Source organism: Stegodyphus dumicola, chromosome 5, assembly GCF_044657685.1.
Source record: "Stegodyphus dumicola isolate Sdum_Otavi_A_Nest chromosome 5, ASM4465768v1".
In the NCBI taxonomy this organism is placed as follows: Eukaryota; Metazoa; Arthropoda; class Arachnida; order Araneae; family Eresidae; genus Stegodyphus; species Stegodyphus dumicola.
The window spans coordinates 146,915,075-146,931,878 of NC_140772.1; the positions used below are offsets into that span (position 1 = coordinate 146,915,075).

The 16,804-nt window shown below is 32.6% G+C and overlaps 1 protein-coding gene and 1 long non-coding RNA gene across 9 annotated transcripts in view; one reads left to right on the plus strand and one right to left on the minus strand.

Moving 5' to 3' along the window:
* The window catches only part of LOC146997290 (uncharacterized), a 112,874-nt gene extending 103,447 nt beyond the window's left edge, over positions 1-9,427 (minus strand). For 2 of the 3 annotated variants that reach the window (XR_015041296.1, XR_015041294.1), the window contains exon 1: positions 8,750-9,427. This is a non-coding gene — a long non-coding RNA (uncharacterized LOC146997290). The remainder of the gene's footprint in view (positions 1-8,749) is intronic. The other variant, XR_015041295.1, reaches the window with a different exon arrangement.
* LOC146997289 (uncharacterized) overlaps positions 1-16,804 on the plus strand; it is a 330,931-nt gene that overhangs the window by 217,667 nt on the left and 96,460 nt on the right. The gene's annotated exons all lie outside the window — the stretch shown is intronic.

A 16,804-nucleotide genomic window follows, 5' to 3' on the forward strand; every position in this document is an offset into this window, starting at 1 on the left:
GTCCTACACTGATGACTTTAGCTGTGAATGCAGCTGGTTCAGATTGGTCTTCATCATGTTTATTTGTTTCATGAATCATGTTAACTAACTCATCCTCATTTAGTTCTTCATCAACCATTATTCCTTTAATATATGCTTGAGCTAAATCCTCAAAACCTTCTCCTACTACAGTTTGAGCCAATTTAGTGATCTGAGAATATTCACACTCTAATGGTAATCTATCATTCTCATCTTTAGCAACATCCAGCGTATTGCTTTCCAGCATGCGTTGAGCATTGATTGTTTAATCTGAGTATATGACAGTCCAACACAATCTAAGATTGTAAATTTCTTCCAAGCATCCATAAGAGTAAGATTCATTATTCTCCATTTTTTCTAAAATATACCTAAAGGTTTGTTTGATATACACAATGTTGTAAAAGCCAGAAAATATTACTTGATTCAATGGCTGTAATAAAGAAGTTGTATTTTTTGGGCAAAAAGACTATTTCTACTTTTTTGTGTTGTAAATTTTGAAGATGACCAGGTACATTATCTATTAAAAGAAGAGTCTTAAAAGGCAATCCTTTTTTACCTAAATAATTTTTGACATCTGGGACAAACATGGTAAGAAATCATTCATTGAACCTTATGGCAGTGACCCGTGCTTTCCTGTTAGGCATCTAATAAAAGGGAAGGTTATTTATATTTGTTCCTTTAAATGAACATGGTGTTTTTGATTTGTTAATAACCAATGGTTTCATTATATAATTGCCTGAAGCATTGCAACAGAAAAAAATTGTATGACTTTTCACTACCTTATGACCACTAGCTGATTTGCAAGGTACAGTCAAAAGTCGTTAATTCGGACACCTATAATCCGGAATGATCTATAATCCGGACCTCAAAGCTAAAAACTTTCTGCGCATGTGCCGCGTTAGCACATGCGCACAGGCGTTTTACGCGAGCGCGTAAGAACTTGACTACTGCGCATATGCGTGTGAGCAAGCGCAGAATACGTTTTCGCCTGCGCGTTTAATCTTTAACGGACGGTGTAGGCTAAAATTATCTAATTATCTATTTCAGTTAATGTTAATGATTGCGTTGTTCCTTAATCTTCGAATAGGATCCCGCTTATTATTTTTTGCAGACTGTAAGAGCAATTTTATAAAAGTAAACTTGAACTTTCGATTATGTCAAATAGAATTTCCGATGCTGGAACTTCCAAAGGATCTACAAAACGAAAGTATGTTTCAATGTCCAACAAACAAAAAGTGAAATTGCTGAAAAAAATGGATAAAGACATGAAGAATGTGACAGAGAGGTTAGTGAAAACGAAAAAATTTCCATTGACCAGTTAGTCGGTATTCTCGGCACAGCAATTAACGGGACTTGAACAGCAGAACTCTTTAACTGAAAAGAAATTATGTCTGTTTATAGAATTAAAGAGAAAGTATTAGTATCACATAAAATGAAGCAACTTAAACAACTTACATTGAAAGAAATGTTTAATAAAGTAAACAAATAAATATTAAGCTTTTTTTTTTGTAAATTTTGATACCCTTTAGATCATAATTGTTCTTTATTTCATAAATTACGGTTTCATATTTTTAATTTTAGAATTTCTGCATGCCATCTTACGAGATTTAAACTGATGATCTATAATCCGGAAAAATCGATAATCCGGAATCGCCGAAGTCCCGACGAGTCCGGATTAACGACTTTTGACTGTATTTTTTTTTTTTTCAGAACAACGTAGACACGTCAGCATTGAAGATCTGATCAGAAATGTAGGAGATCGTGGCAATTGATTTCAGCAAATTTTGCTGGATATTGTTGTTACATTCGAATCAGCAGATGCACTTTCTCCTTTCAATCTTAGATTATGTAAAGAATGCCTTTGTTTAAATATTATTAAATCTCTCAAACCAACCATGACTTGTGGAAAAAGATACCTTTTTTTCATCTGACAAAGTCGACAGTGACCGATTCTTAAGTGCTTTATAAATTTTTAAAGCCTTGTTTCTAATAGCATCAGTATCAATTGGAATCCATTTTAAATTTTCGTCTTCTACCCATATCTAATTCTTTTTCTAGTAGAGTCTTCATTTTTTTTTTTAATTGTCCTTATTGTGGCTTCATTCATGGAGTAAAATTTAGCAACATTTGTTACTCCTTCTCTATTACATAGATGATCTAATATTTTAATTTTTGCTTCTAATTTCATTTTTGATTTTTTTTTTAAAAATCGTTTTGGCATTATAATACTTTAAAAAATTTACATAAATTATAAAAAATGCCACAAAAACTATAAATGTTGAAAACTTGCTAGTAAACATTCAGATATGTAGATAAAAATGATGTAATCCTTGCTGCTAAAATACTGATACTGCATTAGTTCGCGTGAACCATATAATTTAAAATTTTACTGTTATGAAATACATATACATACTATTGAGATTCCCCTAACACGGGGAATCCCCATCCTTGTTGTTGCCACCAGTGTTACCAAAGAAATGAGATTAAAAAATGACTTCAAATGTATGTATTTGCATTTATGCAGCAAATACTATTTTACTAAGTTTTTGAAATCTGTTAATTTTTAAACTGTGTAAAACTGAAATCATGTAAAACAGGTAAGTACTGTATAAATCGAGGGATAGGTGTATTTCCACGAGATGTTAATACATCAGAACTTTAAATGTCTGTACATATATACTTGAAGATGAAATCCTGCAAAGTTGACAAATGTTTTTAGGAAAATGAAAATTAAAATGGAAATACAAATTTAAATTTCAATAAATTTGACTTTCTTATCGTCAAGACTGCACTTGCATTGTTTTAGAGTGGAATTCATACAGAAAAGCTTCTAATTTCAGAATTGTCGTGTAGTTTTTGTAGTAAAATATATTCCTGTTTCTAACTTTTCCAGGTCTAATAAAGAATACTGCTTTAACATATGGTTAAATAAAATGAAAAGGCATGATCTTTTGTAGTATTTGTAATAATTTGTCTGTCATGTTACCACAAGTTTTTGTTGGTGTTAATTGTTTTTTATTTTCATTTTTTACTCAGAATTGCAGAATTCCAGGTCTTTAAATTTCTAAAAGATAAGCAACAAAGCATAGTATTTAAGAAAAATTTTTATTATTTGCACTTCAAATGCCGCATATGTCAACTAAGTTTAAAGTTGTATATTTTAATACAGAATTAAAAAGAATTAACACCAACGTGCTGCTAATTTGTGTGTGTCCAGTGAATTAGAGGAAAGACCATTCTTAATGCCCATCAACCATGATTTACCAACAATGCGAGAAACAGGCCATCTTTGGAAATCAGAATTTATTTTAGCAACATAAACGTTATTTATACTAGATTTGCATTTGCTGTCATGTAAGTTTTTGATGGGCTTCTGAAACAAAAGAAAATATTTGTTGGTGGTATGATGAAATAAAATATTTGATACTAATACTCTCCGACTGTCATCTAAAATCACACAATCGTTTCCTTTGTTGAAACAATTTATTGTGAATAGGTTTTCTTTTCCTTTTTTATTTGGACATCTGCAGCTTCATTTAGAGTATGCCCTTCCTCGATGAACTAATGTTCAGTTGTAGTGGGTTCCTGGGCATAGCCTTATCCCAGTGTAGTAAGTTAATACTTTTACGAATGTTAAAGAAATAATGTTGCTGAAGTTCGTAAAAATAAAAATTCGAAGAGCAGTTATGGCAGTGAAATGAAATGAAAGCAATTGTGACATTATAATCAGTAGTAATGGCAGAGTTTGCAGCAAATATAAGATGATGAGTTTTGAAGTTAAAACCTAGAGCTAGTTGGAGTGTGAGCAGCAGAGGCAATCGGGGGCGGAGAGAGAAGAAAAAGCCCTTTTCTTCTTTTTTCTTCCCCCTCTCCTCGAGTATTCAAGGCTGAATGGTTCAGTAGTCAGGTGGTAGGCGGGAGCTTGTTGAACTTCTGTTGGCTGGCAGAGGAGTAATCCTATTGGGTGAAGTGTGATTTACAGTGTGCTACGGGGAAGGCCTAGGCTGTTTTCAATCCATACTCCTTTAGAAGGGTACAAAGACACACATCATTTCCAGGTTCCTGGGTTGTACCTTATCCTGTGTATAGCACGTGAAATACACTGGTGTGCAAAAATTAAGGACGAAGTCGAAAAATTAGCATATCAGCTGAACGAAGAGGCAGAGCGGACAGAAAGACCAATCCCGAGATTAAGTAAGGTGATCTACGGTAGCACTTGCGCAGATATGCAGGTAGACATAATGGGGGAGTGTCTGAGTTGTATAAAGCATGTTCTCGGTGAAAGATCAGTATTTCTGGCAAAGAGATTGCACACCGTATAGCAGTTAAAATCACACTGAGTTGCTGCCTCGGCGAGAAATGGCGAATAATCAATCTGTTAGATGACATCTGGATGCTTTTACCCGAGGTCATTGGGAAGTTGGAGGAAGGCCGCCGTGTGACAAGTGTGGCTGCAGAGATCGGAATTGCTCACAGCATCGTTTCACGACTTTGGAGACAATTTAAAACTACAGGAACAGCTATCCGGGGGTTTAGTAGTGGTCGTTCACGAGGAACCACACCTGCAGATGACCGGTATATTGCCTTACAGGCCAGAAGAAACAGGCGGCAGACAGCGGGAGAAATCGCTAGACACACGACGCAGGCGACTGGACGACAGATATCGCGTTTTACCGTGGCCAGAAGACTGCAGGGTGGTGGTCTGTTTGCACGACGCCCTGTACGGTGTGTACCTCTAACGCCTGCCCATCGGAGAAGGCGTTCTCTGTGGTGCCGGGAACACTGGAATTGGAGAGACAATGAATGGGGACGAGTACTCTTTACAGATGAGAGCAGATTCAGTCTGAGTAGCGATTCTCATCGCATACTCATCTGGAGAGAGCGGGGAAGCCGCAATAATCGATCGAACATCATTGAAAGGGACAGGTATGGAGGTGGCGGTGTTAACTTCCGAAGGTTTAGCAAGACGGATGTTGTCTGTTTTTGGTTATGAAAAGTATAAATTGTTAGTGTAACTAACTGTGCGTTCTGTGTCTGGGTGTGAGATGTTAATGTAAAACTGAGTAGCGTAGTGATCAGCTAGTGACTCAGCTTTCTCAGTTTCTGTGTATGTGATCCCAGAGGGGCCATTAAGGGGCAGAATATTTGTGTAGCATCTATTATATCTAGAAGCAGCTTTCCATATACATGATCATCAGTAGAGAGTGATTCTAAATATCTAGACCATTTGTTTTGTGCGTGTACTGACTTCCTGATTCAGCCGATTTAAAATTCTCTTAACTTCTGGGCATCTGGTCCTCTGCCATATTTTTCTAGCTCTCTTTCTGTTAGCTAAAAGTTCTCTAATAGCAGGATCTCTGGCCCTACCAGTCAATGGGACCGCCTTGCTATTTTTCAGAGCACGGTTAAGTGTGCTAGTAAAATCTTCGATAACTGCGTCTAACTCGTCTTCACTGTGTATCGCGGGTAACGGGTACTGAGTGTTGTTTAGAGCTACCCAGTTCATAATAAAGGCTCTTTTGTGTGATGTACTATAGCTACTGATATTCACCTCCATTAAAACAGGGTTATAATCAGAGAATAGTTCACGTAATCTTTCTATCCTTGATGGTTGATAAATATTTTTTAGCAGGAAAAATTCAATAATGCTTGCAGATCTATAGCATGTTGGGTAGGAGGGAGCTACAACAGTAAAGTTGGCTGTTGAGGCAAATTGATTAACAATGTGACCATTTGAATTATCATTTCTGCAGTTCCGATTTTTGTGGTGTGAGTTAAAGTCTCTACCTATGATAATTTTATTGTTTAGTTTGGATATAGCCATTAAATCGGCGAAAAATCCTTCTGTGGTTTACGGTTGAGTAACTAGATCGAGACGAACGTGATTGGTTGTAGAGTGTGTGGTATGATTATGATAGCTACCGCCTTCATGGCCGAAAGCTGTTGAACTGTGATTACAAAGTGAGAGATGGAGCGCTTAAGGATCCTCGTTAAGCGCTCCATCTCTCACTTATTTCAATTTTTTCCACCAGCATTTTTTGTGATTGGTTGAAATTCTTTCTTGTCTTCAATCCATACTAATTTAAAGGGATGGCTGAGTGAATGAGGGGCTAGAGGACATGATGGAAAAATTAAATTAAGCCTGCTTCAATATTAATTAGTGATGCAATAGGAATAAAAATTTTAATTTTCCCAATTTTTGGTGCTAAGCTAGGCAATTAGGTATATTACAATAATTAGTTAAAGAATAATTAATTAGTTTTTTGGGTCTTTTTTAAACTGGTGTAAAGGCCCTTATTTTCGTGAGCCCGTCGTAATCGCAAAAATCAAAGCTTTGCGAAATACTTTTTTTTTCCCCCCAACTTTACTTAAGTACTTTTAAAATTTTTCAACTTTCTGTTCTGTTCATATAAAATTCGTGAAATTTTCAACTCGCGAAATCACCGATATATTCATTTTTGTGAAAATTACGGCCTGCAAAAATAAGGGCCTTTACAGTAATTAAACGTTTATCAAAAACCTTTATTGTATGTCTCTGAGGATGGTTTTAGGCCTTTTCCTGTGTTCTTCGGATTTGATATGATTTAAAATTGGTATTGTGGACTTGTTTGCCCTGGTTATATCATTGTAGAATTTTTGACTGGAGGAACAACTTTTGGTTGTGGTGGTGTAGGTAAATTTTGACTTGAAGTGCTTCGTTGATTTACAGTGTTAACTGCATTCTGGACATAATTAGTATCGTTTTCAGGGTCCAGAGGACGAAATATATTTTTCATGGCAATGAAATTTGATGCATCTCTAAGAATTACAGTTTTTTAAAATCTGTTTTACACGGGAACCGATTGTCCAATTTTGATGCGGTTTCCTGCATTCAATAGCAATTTCATGCTCCACAAATTTTATATCTGCATCTCAAATAGGATGCAAGTTGTAGGAAAATGCTTTTGAAAGCAGCAAGCCGCATCAAAATCACACGACTCGAAAGTTAATGATCCATTTTGATGCGTTTTGCTGCTTTCAACTGCAAAGGCATGCCCCATCATTTTGATATAAGTTTTATGTCTGTATCTCAATTAGGGCGTAATTTCGCCGGGTTGTCTGTCTATACCAGGGTTTCTTAAACTGGAGTCGCTGGACTTGCAGCAGGGGGTTGCCTAGAATTTTAGCAGTTTTGATATTTCTTTAATTTATTATAATACTTTTACAATTACCAAATATTTTTACATAATACAATACATCTTAAAATAGATATGGCAATACAGACAAAGAAAAAAAAATGAATCCGTTTCGACGCCTTCATTTTATAATAGAAACGTTCATTTTTCTTGCTTTGCACGTGACGCTGTCATTTCATCTGTTACTTATTTAAAATGTTCACATTGTTCTATGTCTTAAAATTAGAAATTAAATGTAGTGACCTAAAACTGCAAGTGTACAAAAGAAAAAATTGACAGTTTCACTCACGCATGTGTCGGATTTGCGCAGTACTTATTGGGTTCCACAGAATTTTTGTAAATACAGTCAAAAGTAGTTAATCCGGACTCGTCGGGACTTTGGCGATTCCGGATTATAGATCATCAGTTTAAATCTGGTAAGATGGCATGAAGAAATTATACAATTAAAAATATAAAACCGTTATTTATGAAATAAAGAACAATTATGATCTAAAGGGTATCAAAATTTACAAAAAAAAGCTTAATATTTATTTGTTTACTTTATTAAACATTTCTTTCAACAAGCACATGCGTAAAGCATACATTAAGCATAGTTGAAATTAGAAAATTGCAACCAGAAAACTATTTGATGTGTACTTGTGATATTTATAATGACAAGGAATTTGATTTAAATCATATCAAAGACGGAATACATCGAGATGAAATACTACATTTAGTAAGGAATTATAAGCTGAATAAAATAAAAACATTCCTGAAGATAAGGATAGTGCTGACAAATCAACTTCCAGTTCATTGCGCGCTGCGATGTCCCCCCCCGCAGAGCAGCATGAAATTGATAAACAGATTTCGGAATGGTTAAGAAACAAAGGATATGCCTTTTTCCATTTTTTGCAGCAATTCCACTTTTTGTTTAATGGACTTCGAAACATACTTTTGCTTTGTAGATCCTGTACATATTAGTAAATATATATCGGAAATTCTGTTTGACATAATCGAAAGTTCAAGCTTACTTTTATAAAATTGCTCTAACAGTCTGCAAAAAATAATAAGCCTGATCCAATTCGAAGATTAAGGAACAACGCGATCTGCAACATTAACTGAATTAGATAATTTTAGCTCAGCTTATACCGTCTGTTATACGTTAAACGCGCATGCGTAAACGTATTATGCGCATGTGCACAGGCAAAGTCACAGCCGTAAAGGTCTTACGAGCACACGTAAACGCGACGTATGCGCAGAAAGTTTGTAGCTTTGAGGTCCGGATTATAGATCATTCCGGATTATGGGTGTCTGAATTAATGACTTTTTGACTGTATTATGGCGTCCTGGGAATCGCAAAAAATTCTCAGTGGTAATAAGGTATTGCAACTGAAAAATATACTATATGTATGTATGCCTTATAGGCTTACCATCCTCGTGGTTAGAATTAGCGTTTGAATTATCCGAGATTTCATGTTGTTTTCTTTTTATATTTAACTTAAAATTATCATTAAAAGCATTAGCAAGGCTATCTAAGGGTTTTTTTAGCATACTGAGATATTTAAAAACACACTTACCCTTAAGGGGCTCCAGTACTTTCAATGTATCACAGTTTGCTTTTGCCGTAAGAGGTGTATGCTGGTCCATGTCCGATGCGACTCGTACAGCATCCAATTGTTGCTTGAGGAGACGAGTATTCTCAATCTTAGCTTCTAAGGGGATGATTTGAGTATGGAACGAGTTAAGAGAAGATTAAGAGACATATCCTAAAATAATATGTCCAATTGTATCAAAATATTAGCAGTTTACAGCTATAAGGTGAATTATTCAGTATAATGATTTTTTAATGTTGACACTGATGGCAAATTGCTGCTAGAAATTCTGTGGTTTAGAGATATATAATCGTCCAGAATATTATATTTCATCACAATTATTCTTTTTCAAAGTAAAAAAATAAAATTTACAATAAAGCTTAGAACTAACATGAAAACTAATAGATAGTTCTTGTAACTATGCAATACATCTGGATTTATATCATAAAAATATTTTTCAATAAATAATAGATCAATAAATAAGTATCTTAATATTTTATTCATACTTACAAGCCAGATGATGGGTAACAGGTATAAGAACACACCTCTATTTTCCATGCAATGCAGAAAAATACATAGTAGCTTCATCTGCCAAACGGTCTAGTACATTTATGCAGCATTGTTGTCTAACAAGACTCCAGGTAACTCGAGAATCATGGGAATATTCCAAGTAAACACCACTTTCCCATTGAAATTTTTAAATTTCAGTCACTTAAATCTAATATCCATACATAATTTACATAATCTTACCACATAAAAGATTAATCATTATTATAATTAAAAGATTTACTTCAAAAGATATTTTACAAATAGATATTTTAGATAGGAGAAAAACATATTTATTATATATGCCTTGTACAATGACTAGAACTTTAAGCACTTAAGTGTAACTAAGCAGATGGAACAAATAAATATAATACTGGTTTTTGAGTAAATGGAATCTAATTTCAAATTTTTAAACAAAGTAAGGGGGGTATCAAAGTATCAATATACGACAATTCCAATAATGAGTATAAGGATGGTACCTTACTCTAGATATAATATTACATGAATAATTAATTTTTATTAATCATGTATAAATATTCCTTTCTTTAGTTTTGTTAGTCAAAACATACTTTTATTTTTAATTATTAACTGTACAATGTTTGTCATTTCACAGCAAAATGCATTGTGAAGGAAATACATAAAGTCCATGCGGTGACCAGACAAAAGGACGAAAGTGCACACGACAAAAGCCCACAAAAATGACCCCACTGGGATAATTGCCCACGCGACTAATACCCACACCGATGAAAGCGCACATTGATGAAAGCCCACACAGATAAAAGCCCACATAGATAGAAGGGCACGCTGATAAAAGTCCACACTAACAAAAACCCACACCGATATATACGTCATGAATAGAGATAAAATAAAAAATAAATGAATAAGAAATAATTGAACAATAAATTTAAGTAGCGGAACACATTTCATTTTCGTCTCCGGCTGAATTAAATTCGTATATATATATATAGTACAGAGAGTCAATCAAAATAATATAATTAAAAACATATACATGTATGTATCTTTGTTTTTATATTTACGCAAGAAATGGAAGTGCCTTTGTATAAGTGTGACAAAGGGAGGTGAAAGGGAATACTGGCCACACAGCTTATTTTAATTCTACAAAATTATAAGGAGTATAATATGTATGTAAATTTTCATCATATACAGAGAATAATTTAACACTACAGAAAATTTTGCATTATATGAATTTAATATGGAGAATTAAAGCCGAACTTTCATTTTAACGAAAAAAAAATAAAAGTACAGTATTCTATTATGATTAAGCGCAAACACCGTTTTAATGGTGAATAAAAAGCATGGTTTCAAATAATCCAGTTAAATTTTGACAACTTGGATTTTACATAAATTAATTTCATTCCCACTTGAAATTTAATTTTTTTAATCATAATAATTACTCGTAAAATTTTTCAGGAAGTCATAGTTATTTTGGATTTCCTGAAAATGTGTGCTGGTTTTAAGTGGGCATTCGTCTTGTGGGCTTTTGTCATGTAGTTTTCTAACTGGCCGCTGGCTATTCAGGCAGGAAACCATTGCCTTCCTTTTCTTTTGCCCCCAGCTGTGTGAAAAAGCAGTTAAAGAGAGGAGAGCCTTGCTTAATTGCTTTATTCCCTATGGAACCTGGGGCGCCAAAGAAGGCCTCAGAAGGGAGGGTGTGGCAGGAGAACAATTAAAGAGGATTTTAAATGTTTTTTTGTTAGTTACCTACTAGAAAATAACATTATCTGAAATTCCGCTTGTAACTGAAGTTAACCCCTTTCTTACATTTCTTTAGTATAGTTCTTGAATAACCTTTTGTCTAAGGATTTAGTTAGAATTTCAATTATTTTAAAAATTTCAATAATTGGAAAATGAAAGGAATTAAATATTTTTTAACCATTTTTAAAGGGATAATTCACTGTTTTTGCAGTAAAACTGCAGAGTGGAAAAATATGCTAGTTCCTGATTTGATAGTGTCTCTAACAACTTTTTGATGAACTAATTAAACATGCTTGTTATATCAAAGCCATTGTTTAAAAGTAAAACTACTGAACTATTTCTAAAAACATTAAATTATTACATATATTAAAATTTACGTACAAGTAATATTTTTCATTTTAACTTTCATATGGTTGAAAACGCAACCATGTGAAAGTTAAAATGAAAAATATGAAACCGTAATAAAAGTTAAACTATTCGAATAATTTTAATAACACAGGTTTCTGAACTTAGCAACAAGAGGATTTAAGAACCATGAGCCCAGCGTTGTAAGAAAAGTAATCTTGCACATTAAAAATAATTTTTATTTCAATAAAAATATTATATTACTCGATTAACTGTAAACGCTTAAAAAACAGTTCATTTCAACTTACCGTAATTATTTATATACAAAAACTTTGATTGAAGCAAATTTAAACAGCATTTAGAAACTGAAAATTCACTGGAACACTTCTTTTGTGGGTTTTATGCTGTTATTACGTGTTGAATATTATTTCGCCTAGATTAAGAAAAAGAAACTCATAACATGTAAAAATTTATTAGGTAGAAAAACTATCAAATTAAGGTCATTTTCTTCTCCTCGAAGTGCATTGATTTCCTTATACGAATTTCATATTCTGACAGCACAGAAATAGTGGCCACATATCTTGTAGGAGGTATTTCTTAAAAGCCTCATGTGTTGACGATCAAGTAGAAAAAAAATGTTTTGTTATGGAGTTACGTTTTGAATAACTTTTTTCTTCTATTGAATGAGTTCAAAGTTTCTAATATCTTGTTTTCTAGCATGAAATGTTTCACCAGTTTTTAAGGTTCTTTTCTAAGAATAATTCTAATTCATTAAGCAGAAGTTAGTAAGAACAAGTAAGGTGTACTTCAAATTTGATCTCTTAGGTTTATTAGGTCTGGCTACCAAATAACTGTTTTTGAATTCAACATCAAATTTTAAACATATATTTTTTTTTAAATTTGTGTCTTTTATTTTCAAAAAACATGCACGTAATCCGAAGTTTCTGTGACAAAAGTTAGTATAAGAAAAGTGGGACAAATTAAATTATCTGTATATTTAGTCACTATTAAAAACGAATTCTGGCTAGACTATGGGTCCTCAATCAGGAGGAATAGCCCTAAGGGGAATTTCAAAGTTTCAGAGAGTAATTTAGTCCACCTTTTCTTTACGTATTAAGTATTTAGATTTAGTTTATGAATACAAAAAAGAACATTTATTCAAATTTTGGTATTTACCAACATGTTTGATACTTGTTTAATTTACTTAAAAAATAATCCGTATTTAAACAAACACATATCTACTTTTCAAGTTTTGGGAAGGAGAGGTTGAATGATCATTTAGCAATGGTGGAAAGGGTATATGGGGAAAAAGCTGGTGAGAATCACTGGTCTAGACTGAGCCAACTTGATTTAAATATAGAATTTTATACTCTATATAGAATTTTATACGAATCTTTAGTTCTTACTGTAGAGTCATTAGGTTTTATATATATATATATATAATGTTGTATGATCTTAAATCCATTTAGTGCGAATACAAGTTATTATTACTTGCGCAATTGCTGCAAAGTTAGTTAATAATAATTTATTTCCTAAACAGTATTGATTAATTGATTATATTATCTCCCGAGTTTAATTAAAGTAGAATTATTTTAAAAGTGTGAATCTATACTGTATATAGGTATACAAAGATACACATACATATACATGTATGTGTATCTTTGTTTTTATATTTACGCAAGAAATGGAAGTGCCTTTGTATCAGTGTGACAAAGGGAGGTGAAAGGGAATACTGGCCACACTGCTTATTTTAATTCTAAAAACTGGTAAGTTATAACTGGTAAGTTACTGGTTAATACTGGTAAGTTATATTTTGAAAGATGTTTTGAAGTAATTTGAAAGCAAAATGTTAATAATGTTTTAACGGGGACTGGAGTTAAATCATCACGAAGAATAAAATTTCAATTGTAAAAGGAAAATTAAAACATGTAATCATTGTCATTGATCGAAAATTAGTTGACTTTTCAAGGGAATCAAACCAACTCCCGTTCAATGAACAATAATTGATAAAAATACGTAAATACGAAAGTGTTTCGTCTGGTGTCCGCCGACAACATCGCGGCAAAAACATCGCGGAGGAAAACGTCGCGGAGAAAACAACGCAAGGCGAAAACGTCGTGCTACAAAACATCGTGGGAGAACACATCGCAAAGAGAAAAACATCGCAGTTCTAAAACATCGTGGTACAAAATATCGTCATCGAAAATAAAGCGGTTCAAAAACTTCGCAATTTAAAAACATAGTCGTCGAAAATATCGTGATAAAAAATAAAGTATCTACAAATCATCGCATGACGATAACATCGCAGACATGCTTTTTTCAGACATGCTTTAATAACTGTAAATGGATATTCCCATAATGATTCGTGAGCGCAAGAGGGTAAGAAGGATAATTTTTACTTTCATATTTTTTATTAATACATTTTTGCTGAGAAAATAAAAAGGAAACTTAAGCATAGAAAATTAATGCAACTTATAGCACTTAATAGAATTTTAAATCAACATAGTTAACTAACAAAGACCATAATAAATTATTTTTAATAAAGATTTTACAGGTAATTTTTCATAAAAAGTATAATCTATTAAGTTGCATTTAATTTTCTATGCTTAAGTTTCCTTCTTATTTTTTCAGCAAAAATTTATTAGTTAATAAAAAAATGTGAAAGTAAAAATTATCCTTCCTTACATCACTTGCGCTCACAAATCATTATGGGAATATCCATTTACAGTTATTAAAACCTGAAAAAAGCATGTCTGCGATGTTATCGTCATGCGATGATTAATAGATACTTTATTTTTTACCACGATATTTTCGACGGCGATATTTTTAAACTGCGAAGTTTTTGAACCGCTTTATTTTCGACGACGATGTTTTGTACCACGATGTTTTAGAACTGCGATGTTTTCGCCTTGCGTTGTTTTCTCCGCGATGTTTTCTCCGCGATGTTTTTGCCGCGATGTTTTCGGCTGTAACCGTTTCGTCTTTACTCGAGTTATAAGTTAAAGCCAAACCGGCAATTCTAGTCAGGCCAAATATTTCCGCGAATAGAAGGAATTATGAACCAATGCTGATATTGAAAGAACTTATTCTTATGAAGCATTTTAGTCAATTCAATTTGGAGTAAAAATCAATTACTGTAGAGAAATCCTATTTAACTCGAGTAATCGTTCCCGACACTTTGATGTTTATGCATTTCAGTACTATATTATTTGTAGAAATTAAACATTGGAAATTGTCATTATGAAATCGAATTCAAAGTAAAGTTGAAATAAACATAGAAGATTATAAAAAAAGATAAATAATGCAAAATTTGTAAAAACAAATCAAAGACAATATAAAAATAATATAAAAAATAATATAGAAAATAATATAAATAAGATCAGTGAATGTACATGAAGATATAAAGGCCAGAAAAGGTATTAAGTAACTGTCTATTAGCTCTTGGACAGTGAAAATGCTTTTTTCCTTTCTTAAATTCTTAATCATTGCGACACGACAATTAGCCAGAAATTAATTAATTTCCATTCACTAGTATTTTCAAAAAAATCTTAACAGATGGTGTCTCTCAGATAAGAACTCCACAAAATACATCCCTCAAGAATTCCAAGTCCCACCCACTACCATAAATTGCTTCAAGTTTTACCGACTGATATTATTCAAAGCCCCTACTGCCGTTAAGAATTTTCGGACACCCTACACTTCTGAGTCAGACACGAAGAGAACACTTTGCCAACTCCCCCACTAGAAAGAATGTAAGTTACTTAATACCTTTTCTGGCCTTTATATCTTCCTGTACATTCACTGTTCTTATTATATATTATTTTCTATATTATTTTTTATATTATTTTTATATTGTCTTTGATTTGTTTTTACAAATTTTGCATTATTTATCTTTTTTTATAATCTTCTATGTTTATTTCAACTTTACTTTGAATTCGATTTCATAATGACAATTTCCAATGTTTAATTTCTACAAATAATATGGTACTCAAATGCATAAACATGAAAGTGTCGGGGACGATTACTCGAGTTAAATAGGATTTCTCTACAGTAATTGATTTTTACTCCAAATTGAATTGACTAAAATGCTTCATAAGAATAAGTTCTTTGAATATCAGCATTGGTTCATAATTCCTTCTATTCGCGGAAATATTTGGCCTGACTAGAATTGCCGGTTTGCCTTTAACTTATAACTCGAGTAAAGACGAAACACTTTCGTATTTACGTATTTTTATCAATTATTGTTCATCGAACGGGAGTTGGTTTGTTCCCCTTGAAAAGTCAACTAATTTCCGATCAATGACAATGATTACATGTTTTAATTTTTCCTTTTACAATTGAAATTTTATTCTTCATGATGATTTAACTCCAGTCCCCGTTAAAACATTATTAACATTTTGCTTTCAAATTACTTCAAAACATCTTTCAAAATATAACTTACCAGTATGGATGCACGCTTTTAAAATAATTCTACTTTAATTAAACTTAGGAGATAATATAATCAATTAATCAATACTGTTTAGGAAATAAATTATTATATATATATATATATATATATATATATATATGCGGGAGAAAGGAAAAATAAGCAATGCCCTCTTCGAGACTCGAGCCTGGATCTTTCGAATATGAGCCAATTGTACTAACCGTTACACCATGAAGGCATTCTAGAAGGAGGGAGAAAATACCTTATATTAATATCAAGTGTCATACAATACAAGTTTAAAAAATTGTATTTGAACTCGAGTGGATAAACTTGAGTATTTTATGAACGATTGGAAATTCGAACAAGATATAGGCAGAGTGTGAGCTAATAGTAGAATTTTAATAAAGGCAATTTTACAGGAAATTAAAGTATTTCAAAATATTTAACCTCATTTTACACTTTTAAAATATATTAAAAGTATTTTAATTGAAATTAATATATTTATATTCAAAATTCTTGGAAAGAAGATTTGGCTTGTCATCCCAATCGTTTTTCTATTTATTATTCTTAATATTATTACGTTAAAAGCCTTTTTGAAAACAGTGATTTTTTAATATGATAGCTTTATAATTCGTGATGACGAAATTTCTTAAAAGGAATTAAAACAAAATGTTGAATTATACTCCATCCGTCCCAAATTAGTTGTTACGTTTAGGTCGAAAATTTTGTCCCAAATTAGTTGCTACATTTCAAGTCGGTGGAGTTATAAGTAACTTTCTAAGCAGTTTAGTAAATTGACATCCGTAAAATTATATTAACAGTTACAGCAGTTTAAAATCAGATACATCCCATCTACATTAAACATCTAAAAGTTGTTATAAACATAAAAAGCATTTATTATTGGAAACTTTAAATCATATGTTTCAAGTAAACCTTCAGCAAGGGAAAATCTTCAGCAGAGGGAAAAGAAAAAAACACAAGTAGTGTCTTTGTGTGTATGTATGTTT